Consider the following 11,938-nt stretch of genomic DNA (forward strand, 5'->3'; position numbering starts at 1 on the left):
TCTTATTGTAGTTCTCTTGTGATCTTGTAGTTCTCTTGTGATCTTCTTGTGATCTTGTAGTTCTCTTGTGATCTTGTAGTTCTCTTGTGATCTTCTTGTGATCTTGTAGTTCTCTTGTGATCTTGTAGTTCTCATGTGATCTTGTAGTTCTCTTGTGATCTTGTAGTTCTCATGTGATCTTGTAGTTCTCCTGTGATCTTGTAGTTCTCTTGTGATCTTGTAGTTCTCTGTGATCTTGTAGTTCTCCTGTGATCTTGTAGTTCTCTTGTGATCTTGTAGTTCTCCTGTGATCTTATAGTTCTCCTGTTATCTTGTAGTTCTCCTGTGATCTTGTAGTTCTCCTGTTATCTTGTAGTTCTCCTATGATCTTGTAGTTCTCATGTGATCTTGTAGTTCTCTTGTGATCTTGTATTTCTCCTGTGATCTTGTAGTTCTCATGTGATCTTGCAGTTCTCCTTATTATAGTTCTCTTGTGATTTTGTAGTTCTCCTGTGATCTTGTAGTTCTCATGTGATCTTGTAGTTCTCTTGTGATCTTGTAGTTCTCTGTGATCTTGTAGTTCTCCTTATTGTAGTTCTCTTGTAGTTCTCCTTATTGTAGTTCTCTTGTGATCTTGTAGTTCTCCTGTTATCTTGTAGTTCTCCTTTGATCTTGTAGTTCTCTTGTGATCTTGTAGTTCTCCTGTGATCTTGTAGTTCTCTGTGATCTTGTAGTTCTCGTGATCTTGTAGTTCTCATGTGATCTTGTAGTTCTCTTGTGATCTTGTAGTTCTCATGTGATCTTGTTGTTCTCATGTGATCTTGTAGTTCTCTTGTGATCTTCTTGTGATCTTGTAGTTCTCTTGTGATCTTGTAGTTCTCATGTGATCTTGTAGTTCTCTTGTGATCTTGTAGTTCTCATGTGATCTTGTAGTTCTCCTGTGATCTTGTAGTTCTCTTGTGATCTTGTAGTTCTCCTGTTATCTTGTAGTTCTCCTGTGATCTTGTAGTTCTCATATGATCTTGTAGTTCTCTTGTGATCTTGTAGTTCTCCTGTGATCTTGTAGTTCTCATGTGATCTTGTAGTTCTCCTTATTGTAGTTCTCTTGTGATCTTGTAGTTCTCTTGTGATCTTGTAGTTCTCTGTGATCTTGTAGTTCTCCTTATTGTAGTTCTCTTGTGATCTTGTAGTTCTCCTTATTGTAGTTCTCTTGTGATCTTGTAGTTCTCCTGTGATCTTGTAGTTCTCCTGTTATATTGTAGTTCTCCTGTGATCTTGTAGTTCTTCTTATTGTAGTTCTCTTGTGATCTTGTAGTTCTCTTGTGATCTTCTTGTGATCTTGTAGTTCTCTTGTGATCTTGTAGTTCTCTTGTGATCTTCTTGTGATCTTGTAGTTCTCTTGTGATCTTGTAGTTCTCATGTGATCTTGTAGTTCTCTTGTGATCTTGTAGTTCTCATGTGATCTTGTAGTTCTCCTGTGATCTTGTAGTTCTCTTGTGATCTTGTAGTTCTCTGTGATCTTGTAGTTCTCCTGTGATCTTGTAGTTCTCTTGTGATCTTGTAGTTCTCCTGTGATCTCATAGTTCTCCTGTTATCTTGTAGTTCTCATGTGATCTTGTAGTTCTCCTGTTATCTTGTAGTTCTCCTGTGATCTTGTAGTTCTCATGTGATCTTGTAGTTCTCTTGTGATCTTGTAGTTCTCCTGTGATCTTGTAGTTCTCATGTGATCTTGTAGTTCTCCTTGTTGTAGTTCTCTTGTGATCTTGTAGTTCTCTTGTGATCTTGTAGTTCTCCTGTGATCTTGTAGTTCTCATTTGATCTTGTAGTTCTCTTGTGATCTTGTAGTTCTCCTGTGATCTTGTAGTTCTCATGTGATCTTGTAGTTCTCTTGTGATCTTGTAGTTCTCTGTGATCTTGTAGTTCTCCTTATTGTAGTTCTCTTGTGATCTTGTAGTTCTCCTTATTGTAGTTCTCTTGTGATCTTGTAGTTCTCCTGTTATCTTGTAGTTCTCCTTTGATCTTGTAGTTCTCTTGTGATCTTGTAGTTCTCCTGTGATCTTGTAGTTCTCATGTGATCTTGTAGTTCTCATGTGATCTTGTAGTTCTCTTGTGATCTTCTTGTGATCTTGTAGTTCTCTTGTGATCTTGTAGTTCTCATGTGATCTTGTAGTTCTCTTGTGATCTTGTAGTTCTCATGTGATCTTGTAGTTCTCTGTGGTCTTGTAGTTCTCCTTATTGTAGTTCTCTTGTGATCTTGTAGTTCTCCTGTTATCTTGTAGTTCTCCTGTGATCTTGTAGTTCTCATGTGATCTTGTAGTTCTCTTGTGATCTTGTAGTTCTCCTGTGATCTTGTAGTTCTCATGTGATCTTGTAGTTCTCCTTATTGTAGTTCTCTTGTGATCTTGTAGTTCTCCTGTGATCTTGTAGTTCTCTGTGATCTTGTAGTTCTCCTTATTGTAGTTCTCTTGTGATCTTGTAGTTCTCCTTATTGTAGTTCTCTTGTGATCTTGTAGTTCTCCTGTGATCTTGTAGTTCTCCTGTGATCTTGTAGTTCTCCTGTGATCTTGTAGTTCTCCTGTTATCTTGTAGTTCTCCTGTGATCTTGTAGTTCTCATGTGATCTTGTAGTTCTCTTGTGATCTTGTAGTTCTCCTGTGATCTTCTTGTGATCTTGTAGTTCTCTTGTGATCTTGTAGTTCTTTTGTGATCTTGTAGTTCTCTGTGATCTTGTAGTTCTCCTTATTATAGTTCTCTTGTGATCTTGTAGTTCTCTGTGATCTTGTAGTTCTCCTTATTGTAGTTCTCTTGTGATCTTGTAGTTCTCCTTATTGTAGTTCTCTTGTGATCTTGTAGTTCTCCTGTGATCTTGTAGTTCTCCTGTTATCTTGTAGTTCTCCTGTGATCTTGTAGTTCTCCTGTGATCTTGTAGTTCTCCTGTGATCTTGTAGTTCTCCTGTGATCTTGTAGTTCTCATGTGATCTTGTAGTTCTCTTGTGATCTTGTAGTTCTCCTGTGATCTTGTAGTTGTCATGTGATCTTGTAGTTCTCCTTATTGTAGTTCTCTTGTGATCTTGTAGTTCTCTTGTGATCTTGTAGTTCTCTGTGATCTTGTAGTTCTCCTTATTGTTGTTCTCTTGTGATCTTGTAGTTCTCCTTATTGTAGTTCTCTTGTGATCTTGTAGTTCTCCTGTGATCTTGTAGTTCTCCTGTTATCTTGTAGTTCTCCTGTGATCTTGTAGTTCTCCTGTTATCTTGTAGTTCTCATGTGATCTTGTAGTTCTCCTTATTGTAGTTCTCTTGTGATCTTGTAGTTCTCTTGTGATCTTGTAGTTCTCTGTGATCTTGTAGTTCTCCTTATTGTAGTTCTCTTGTGATCTTGTAGTTCTCTTGTGATCTTGTAGTTCTCTGTGATCTTGTAGTTCTCCTTATTGTAGTTCTCTTGTGATCTTATAGTTCTCCTTATTGTAGTTCTCTTGTGATCTTGTAGTTCTCCTGTTATCTTGTAGTTCTCCTTTGATCTTGTAGTTCTCTTGTGATCTTGTAGTTCTCCTGTGATCTTGTAGTTCTCATGTGATCTTGTAGTTCTCATGTGATCTTGTAGTTCTCATGTGGTCTTGTCGTTCTCTTGTGATCTTCTTGTGATCTTGTAGTTCTCTTGTGATCTTGTAGTTCTCCTGTTATCTTGTAATTCTCCTGTGATCTTGTAGTTCTCATGTGATCTTGTAGTTCTCTTGTGATCTTGTAGTTCTCCTGTGATCTTGTAGTTCTCATGTGATCTTGTAGTTCTCCTTATTGTAGTTCTCTTGTGATCTTGTAGTTCTCTTGTGATCTTGTAGTTCTCTGTGATCTTGTAGTTCTCCTTATTGTAGTTCTCTTGTGATCTTGTAGTTCTCCTTATTGTAGTTCTCTTGTGATCTTGTAGTTCTCCTGTGATCTTGTAGTTCTCCTGTTATCTTGTAGTTCTCCTGTGATCTTGTAGTTCTCCTGTTATCTTGTAGTTCTCCTGTGATCTTGTAGTTCTCATGTGATCTTGTAGTTCTCTTGTGATCTTGTAGTTCTCCTGTGATCTTCTTGTGATCTTGTAGTTCTCTTGTGATCTTGTAGTTCTCTTGTGATCTTGTAGTTCTCTGTGATCTTGTAGTTCTCCTTATTGTAGTTCTCTTGTGATCTTGTAGTTCTCTGTGATCTTGTAGTTCTCCTTATTGTAGTTCTCTTGTGATATTGTAGTTCTCCTTATTGTAGTTCTCTTGTGATCTTGTAGTTCTCCTGTGATCTTGTAGTTCTCCTGTTATCTTGTAGTTCTCCTGTGATCTTGTAGTTCTCCTGTTATCTTGTAGTTCTCCTGTGATCTTGTAGTTCTCCTGTTATCTTGTAGTTCTCCTGTGATCTTGTAGGTCTCATGTGATCTTGTAGTTCTCTTGTGATCTTGTAGTTCTCCTGTGATCTTGTAGTTCTCATGTGATCTTGTAGTTCTCCTTATTGTAGTTCTCTTGTGATCTTGTAGTTCTCTTGTGATCTTGTAGTTCTCTGTGATCTTGTAGTTCTCCTTATTGTTGTTCTCTTGTGATCTTGTAGTTCTCCTTATTGTAGTTCTCTTGTGATCTTGTAGTTCTCCTGTGATCTTGTAGTTCTCCTGTTATCTTGTAGTTCTCCTGTGATCTTGTAGTTCTCCTGTTATCTTGTAGTTCTCATGTGATCTTGTAGTTCTCCTTATTGTAGTTCTCTTGTGATCTTGTAGTTCTCTTGTGATCTTGTAGTTCTCTGTGATCTTGTAGTTCTCCTTATTGTAGTTCTCTTGTGATCTTGTAGTTCTCTTGTGATCTTGTAGTTCTCTGTGATCTTGTAGTTCTCCTTATTGTAGTTCTCTTGTGATCTTGTAGTTCTCCTTATTGTAGTTCTCTTGTGATCTTGTAGTTCTCCTGTTATCTTGTAGTTCTCCTTTGATCTTGTAGTTCTCTTGTGATCTTGTAGTTCTCCTGTGATCTTGTAGTTCTCATGTGATCTTGTAGTTCTCATGTGATCTTGTAGTTCTCATGTGGTCTTGTAGTTCTCTTGTGATCTTCTTGTGATCTTGTAGTTCTCTTGTGATCTTGTAGTTCTCATGTGATCTTGTAGTTCTCTTGTGATCTTCTTGTGATCTTGTAGTTCTCTTGTGATCTTGTAGTTCTCATGTGATCTTGTAGTTCTCCTGTGATCTTTTAGTTCTCATGTGATCTTGTAGTTCTCCTAATTGTAGTTCTCTTGTGATCTTGTAGTTCTCCTTATTGTAGTTCTCTTGTGATCTTGTAGTTCTCCTGTGATCTTGTAGTTCTCCTGTTATCTTGTAGTTCTTCTTATTGTAGTTCTCTTGTGATCTTGTAGTTCTCTTGTGATCTTCTTGTGATCTTGTAGTTCTCTTGTGATCTTGTAGTTCTCTTGTGATCTTCTTGTGATCTTGTAGTTCTCTTGTGATCTTGTAGTTCTCATGTGATCTTGTAGTTCTCTTGTGATCTTGTAGTTCTCATGTGATCTTGTAGTTCTCCTGTGATCTTGTAGTTCTCTTGTGATCTTGTAGTTCTCTGTGATCTTGTAGTTCTCCTGTGATCTTGTAGTTCTCTTGTGATCTTGTAGTTCTCCTGTGATCTTGTAGTTCTCCTGTTATCTTGTAGTTCTCCTGTGATCTTGTAGTTCTCCTGTTATCTTGTAGTTCTCCTGTGATCTTCTAGTTCTCATGTGATCTTGTAGTTCTCTTGTGATCTTGTAGTTCTCCTGTGATCTTGTAGTTCTCATGTGATCTTGTAGTTCTCCTTATTGTAGTTCTCTTGTGATCTTGTAGTTCTCTTGTGATCTTGTAGTTCTCTGTGATCTTGTAGTTCTCCTTATTGTAGTTCTCTTGTGATCTTGTAGTTCTCCTTATTGTAGTTCTCTTGTGATCTTGTAGTTCTCCTGTGATCTTGTAGTTATCCTGTTATCTTGTAGTTCTCCTGTGATCTTGTAGTTCTCCTGTCATCTTGTAGTTCTCCTGTGATCTTGTAGTTCTCATGTGATCTTGTAGTTCTCCTTATTGTAGTTCTCTTGTGATCTTGTAGTTCTCTTGTGATCTTGTAGTTCTCTGTGATCTTGTAGTTCTCCTTATTGTAGTTCTCTTGTGATCTTGTAGTTCTCCTTATTGTAGTTCTCTTGTGATCTTGTAGTTCTCCTGTTATCTTGTAGTTCTCCTTTGATCTTGTAGTTCTCTTGTGATCTTGTAGTTCTCCTGTGATCTTGTAGTTCTCCTGTGATCTTGTAGTTCTCTGTGATCTTGTAGTTCTCATGTGATCTTGTAGTTCTCATGTGATCTTGTAGTTCTCTTGTGATCTTGTAGTTCTCTTGTGATCTTGTAGTTCTCCTGTGATCTTGTAGTTCTCTGTGATCTTGTAGTTCTCCTTATTGTAGTTCTCTTGTGATCTTGTAGTTCTCCTTATTGTAGTTCTCTTGTGATCTTGTAGTTCTCCTGTGATCTTGTAGTTCTCTTGTGATCTTGTAGTTCTGTGATCTTGTAGTTCTCTGTGATCTTGTAGTTCTCATGTGATCTTGTAGTTCTCATGTGATCTTGTAGTTCTCTTGTGATCTTCTTGTGATCTTGTAGTTCTCTTGTGATCTTGTAGTTCTCATGTGATCTTGTAGTTCTCTTGTGATCTTCTTGTGATCTTGTAGTTCTCTTGTGATCTTGTAGTTCTCATGTGATCTTGTAGTTCTCTTGTGATCTTGTAGTTCTCATGTGATCTTGTAGTTCTCCTGTGATCTTGTAGTTCTCTTGTGATATTGTAGTTCTCCTTATTGTAGTTCTCTTGTGATCTTGTAGTTCTCTTGTGATCTTGTAGTTCTCTGTGGTCTTGTAGTTCTCCTTATTGTAGTTCTCTTGTGATCGTGTAGTTCTCCTGTTATCTTGTAGTTCTCCTGTGATCTTGTAGTTCTCATGTGATCTTGTAGTTCTCTTGTGATCTTGTAGTTCTCCTGTGATCTTGTAGTTCTCATGTGATCTTGTAGTTCTCCTTATTGTAGTTCTCTTGTGATCTTGTAGTTCTCTTGTGATCTTGTAGTTCTCTGTGATCTTGTAGTTCTCCTTATTGTAGTTCTCTTGTGATCTTGTAGTTCTCCTTATTGTAGTTCTCTTGTGATCTTGTAGTTCTCCTGTGATCTTGTAGTTCTCCTGTTATCTTGTAGTTCTCCTGTGATCTTGTAGTTCTCCTGTTATCTTGTAGTTCTCCTGTGATCTTGTAGTTCTCATGTGATCTTGTAGTTCTCTTGTGATCTTGTAGTTCTCCTGTGATCTTGTAGTTCTCATGTGATCTTGTAGTTCTCCTTATTGTAGTTCTCTTGTGATCTTGTAGTTCTCTTGTGATCTTGTAGTTCTCTGTGATCTTGTAGTTCTCCTTATTGTAGTTCTCTTGTGATCTTGTAGTTCTCCTTATTGTAGTTCTCTTGTGATCTTGTAGTTCTCCTGTGATATTGTAGTTCTCCTGTTATCTTGTAGTTCTCCTGTGATCTTGTAGTTCTCCTGTTATCTTGTAGTTCTCCTGTGATCTTGTAGTTCTCATGTGATCTTGTAGTTCTCTTGTGATCTTGTAGTTCTCCTGTGATCTTGTAGTTCTCATGTGATCTTGTAGTTCTCCTTATTGTAGTTCTCTTGTGATCTTGTAGTTCTCTTGTGATCTTGTAGTTCTCTGTGATCTTGTAGTTCTCCTTATTGTAGTTCTCTTGTGATCTTGTAGTTCTCCTTATTGTAGTTCTCTTGTGATCTTGTAGTTCTCCTGTTATCTTGTAGTTCTCCTTTGATCTTGTAGTTCTCTTGTGATCTTGTAGTTCTCCTGTGATCTTGTAGTTCTCTGTGATCTTGTGGTTCTCATGTGATCTTGTAGTTCTCATGTGATCTTGTAGTTCTCTTGTGATCTTGTAGTTCTCCTGTGATCTTGTAGTTCTCCTGTGATCTTTTAGTTCTCTGTGATCTTGTAGTTCTCCTTATTGTAGTTTTCTTATGATCTTGTAGTTCTCCTTATTGTAGTTTTCTTATGATCTTGTAGTTCTCCTTATTGTAGTTCTCTTGTGATCTTGTAGTTCTCCTGTGATCTTGTAGTTCTCTTGTGATCTTGTAGTTCTCCTGTGATCTTGTAGTTCTCTGTGATCTTGTAGTTCTCATGTGATCTTGTAGTTCTCATGTGATCTTGTAGTTCTCATGTGATCTTGTAGTTCTCTTGTGATCTTGTAGTTCTCCTGTGATCTTGTAGTTCTCCTGTGATCTTGTAGTTCTCTGTGATCTTGTAGTTCTCCTTATTGTAGTTCTCTTGTGATCTTGTAGTTCTCCTTATTGTAGTTCTCTTGTGATCTTGTAGTTCTCCTGTGATCTTGTAGTTCTCTTGTGATCTTGTAGTTCTGTGATCTTGTAGTTCTCTGTGATCTTGTAGTTCTCATGTGATCTTGTAGTTCTCTTGTGATCTTCTTGTGATCTTGTAGTTCTCTTGTGATCTTGTAGTTCTCATGTGATCTTGTAGTTCTCTTGGGATCTTCTTGTGATCTTGTAGTTCTCTTGTGATCTTGTAGTTCTCATGTGATCTTGTAGTTCTCTTGTGATCTTGTAGTTCTCATGTGATCTTGTAGTTCTCCTGTGATCTTGTAGTTCTCTTGTGATCTTGTAGTTCTCCTTATTGTAGTTCTCTTGTGATCTTGTAGTTCTCTTGTGATCTTGTAGTTCTCTGTGGTCTTGTAGTTCTCCTTATTGTAGTTCTCTTCTGATCTTGTAGTTCTCCTGTTATCTTGTAGTTCTCCTGTGATCTTTTAGTTCTCATGTGATCTTGTAGTTCTCCTGTGATCTTGTAGTTCTCATGTGATCTTGTAGTTCTCTTGTGATCTTGTAGTTCTCCTGTGATCTTGTAGTTCTCATGTGATCTTGTAGTTCTCCTTATTGTAGTTCTCTTGTGATCTTGTAGTTCTCTTGTGATCTTGTAGTTCTCTGTGATCTTGTAGTTCTCCTTATTGTAGTTCTCTTGTGATCTTGTAGTTCTCCTTATTGTAGTTCTCTTGTGATCTTGTAGTTCTCCTGTGATCTTGTAGTTCTCCTGTTATCTTGTAGTTCTCCTGTGATCTTGTAGTTCTCCTGTTATCTTGTAGTTCTCCTGTGATCTTGTAGTTCTCATGTGATCTTGTAGTTCTCTTGTGATCTTGTAGTTCTCCTGTGATCTTGTAGTTCTCATGTGATCTTGTAGTTCTCCTTATTGTAGTTCTCTTGTGATCTTGTAGTTCTCTTGTGATCTTGTAGTTCTCTGTGATCTTGTAGTTCTCCTTATTGTAGTTCTCTTGTGATCTTGTAGTTCTCCTTATTGTATTTCTCTTGTGATCTTGTAGTTCTCCTGTTATCTTGTAGTTCTCCTTTGATCTTGTAGTTCTCTTGTGATCTTGTAGTTCTCCTGTGATCTTGTAGTTCTCTGTGATCTTGTAGTTCTCATGTGATCTTGTAGTTCTCTTGTGATCTTGTAGTTCTCATGTGATCTTGTAGTTCTCATGTGATCTTGTAGTTCTCTTGTGATCTTCTTGTGATCTTGTAGTTCTCTTGTGATCTTGTAGTTCTCATGTGATCTTGTAGTTCTCTTGTGATCTTGTAGTTCTCATGTGATCTTGTAGTTCTCCTGTGATCTTGTAGTTCTCTTGTGATCTTGTAGTTCTCCTGTTATCTTGTAGTTCTCCTGTGATCTTGTAGTTCTCATGTGATCTTGTAGTTCTCTTGTGATCTTGTAGTTCTCCTGTGATCTTGTAGTTCTCTTGTGATCTTGTAGTTCTCTGTGATCTTGTAGTTCTCCTTATTGTAGTTCTCTTGTGATCTTGTAGTTCTCCTTATTGTAGTTCTGTTGTGATCTTGTAGTTCTCCTGTGATCTTGTAGTTCTCCTGTTATCTTGTAGTTCTCCTGTGATCTTGTAGTTCTTCTTATTGTAGTTCTCTTGTGATCTTGTAGTTCTCTTGTGATCTTCTTGTGATCTTGTAGTTCTCTTGTGATCTTGTAGTTCTCTTGTGATCTTCTTGTGATCTTGTAGTTCTCTTGTGATCTTGTAGTTCTCATGTGATCTTGTAGTTCTCTTGTGATCTTGTAGTTCTCATGTGATCTTGTAGTTCTCCTGTGATCTTGTAGTTCTCTTGTGATCTTGTAGTTCTCTGTGATCTTATAGTTCTCCTTATTGTAGTTCTCTTGTGATCTTGTAGTTCTCCTTATTGTAGTTCTCTTGTGATCTTGTAGTTCTCCTGTTATCTTGTAGTTCTCCTTTGATCTTGTAGTTCTCTTGTGATCTTGTAGTTCTCCTGTGATCTTGTAGTTCTCATGTGATCTTGTAGTTCTCATGTGATCTTGTAGTTCTCTTGTGATCTTCTTGTGATCTTGTAGTTCTCTTGTGATCTTGTAGTTCTCATGTGATCTTGTAGTTCTCTTGTGATCTTGTAGTTCTCATGTGATCTTGTAGTTCTCCTGTGATCTTGTAGTTCTCTTGTGATATTGTACTTCTCCTTATTGTAGTTCTCTTCTGATCTTGTAGTTCTCTTGTGATCTTGTAGTTCTCTGTGATCATGTAGTTCTCCTTATTGTAGTTCTCTTGTGATCTTGTAGTTCTCCTGTGATCTTGTAGTTCTCATGTGATCTTGTAGTTCTCTTGTGATCTTGTAGTTCTCCTGTGATCTTGTAGTTCTCATGTGATCTTGTAGTTCTCCTTATTGTAGTTCTCTTGTGATCTTGTAGTTCTCTTGTGATCTTGTAGTTCTCTGTGATCTTGTAGTTCTCCTTAATGTAGTTCTCTTGTGATCTTGTAGTTCTCCTTATTGTAGTTCTCTTGTGATCTTTTAGTTCTCCTGTGATCTTGTAGTTCTCCTGTTATCTTGTAGTTCTCCTGTGATCTTGTAGTTCTCCTGTTATCTTGTAGTTCTCCTGTGATCTTGTAGTTCTCATGTGATCTTGTAGTTCTCTTGTGATCTTGTAGTTCTCCTGTGATCTTGTAGTTCTCATGTGATCTTGTAGTTCTCCTTATTGTAGTTCTCTTGTGATCTTGTAGTTCTCTTCTGATCTTGTAGTTCTCTGTGATCTTGTAGTTCTCCTTATTGTAGTTCTCTTGTGATCTTGTAGTTCTCCTTATTGTAGTTCTCTTGTGATCTTGTAGTTCTCCTGTTATCTTGTAGTTCTCCTTTGATCTTGTAGTTCTCTTGTGATCTTGTAGTTCTCATGTGATCTTGTAGTTCTCATGTGATCTTGTAGTTCTCATGTGATCTTGTAGTTCTCTTGTGATCTTCTTGTGATCTTGTAGTTCTCTTGTGATCTTGTAGTTCTCATGTGATCTGGTAGCTCTCTTGTGATCTTCTTGTGATCTTGTAGTTCTCTTGTGATCTTGTAGTTCTCTTGTGATCTTGTAGTTCTCTGTGATCTTGTAGTTCTCCTTATTGTAGTTCTCTTGTGATCTTGTAGTTCTCCTTATTGTAGTTCTCTTGTGATCTTGTAGTTCTCCTGTTATCTTGTAGTTCTCCTTTGATCTTGTAGTTCTCTTGTGATCTTGTAGTTCTCCTGTGATCTTGTAGTTCTCCTGTGATCTTGTAGTTCTCATGTGATCTTGTAGTTCTCATGTGATCTTGTAGTTCTCTTGTGATCTTGTAGTTCTCTGTGATCATGTAGTTCTCCTTATTGTAGTTCTCTTGTGATCTTGTAGTTCTCCTGTGATCTTGTAGTTCTCATGTGATCTTGTAGTTCTCTTGTGATCTTGTAGTTCTCCTGTGATCTTGTAGTTCTCATGTGATCTTGTAGTTCTCCTTATTGTAGTTCTCTTGTGATCTTGTAGTTCTCTTGTGATCTTGTAGTTCTCTGTGATCTTGTAGTTCTCCTTATTGTAGTTCTCTTGTGATCTTGTAGTTCTCCTTATTGTAGTTCTCTTGTGATCTTTTAGTTCTCCTGTGATCTTGTAGTTCTCCTGTTATCTTG

The sequence above is a fragment of the Labrus mixtus genome, unplaced genomic scaffold (genome assembly GCF_963584025.1).
Source record: "Labrus mixtus unplaced genomic scaffold, fLabMix1.1 SCAFFOLD_54, whole genome shotgun sequence".
NCBI classification, from domain to species: domain Eukaryota; kingdom Metazoa; phylum Chordata; class Actinopteri; order Labriformes; family Labridae; genus Labrus; species Labrus mixtus.